The sequence below is a fragment of the Pristiophorus japonicus genome, unplaced genomic scaffold (genome assembly GCF_044704955.1).
Source record: "Pristiophorus japonicus isolate sPriJap1 unplaced genomic scaffold, sPriJap1.hap1 HAP1_SCAFFOLD_219, whole genome shotgun sequence".
Taxonomy (NCBI): domain Eukaryota; kingdom Metazoa; phylum Chordata; class Chondrichthyes; family Pristiophoridae; genus Pristiophorus; species Pristiophorus japonicus.
This window is the reverse complement of record NW_027251897.1, coordinates 334,477-335,088: the sequence shown is the minus strand read 5'-3', so window position 1 is coordinate 335,088 and position 612 is coordinate 334,477. Positions and strand designations below refer to the sequence as shown.

Below are 612 nucleotides of genomic sequence, written 5' to 3'. Positions count from 1 at the left end.
AGAGGAGACTGCGAACAGCACCTTAGACCGCTCGGCCATCCTGACTATTCAGTGCGAGGTGTGGCCACCGGCAGGTTGATTTTGAACTGTTGTGTCCTGTCACATGAAATAAATGTGGCAGCAGGCGTATCTCTGCCTGACACCAGGGAAAGAGTGTTACAGACCTTGGAGCAAGGATCTGGTTATTGCCAAACAGCTAAGAAAATATTAATTCTGGAAGAACAATTTCCAAAAATACAGTGACTCCGACATGATTTGAACACGCAACCTTCTGATCTGGAGTCAGACACGCTACCATTGCGCCACGAGGTCTACACAGAAAGTGTGGGATGTTCGTCTATATGAAGGTTTCACAATACAAGTGGCTTTAAAATCCCGCCCATTCCCACCAGGTGTCAGAAGCAGCGCTCACCTGCCAGTCACTGTATGTTTTTTTCTGAAACATTTGTGTTGCTTTCACGGGAAATAATCATTAATTAACCCCTCACCTTCTTTTGCACAATGAAAGAAATGCTAACTGAGGGACAGTCAGATACTTCAATCATTTGTCCTGTGCTTTGGGGAGCGGGCAGATAAGTGGACCTGAGTCCATGATCGCATCGGCCATGATCA

General features: G+C 46.2%; 1 non-coding gene across 1 annotated transcript; it reads right to left on the bottom strand.

The window, feature by feature from the left end:
- Window positions 1–240: 240 nt before the first annotated feature.
- Window positions 241–312, bottom strand: trnaw-cca (transfer RNA tryptophan (anticodon CCA)). Its single transcript has one exon. It is a non-coding gene; the product is annotated as a tRNA-Trp (tRNA).
- Window positions 313–612: the final 300 nt, after the last annotated feature.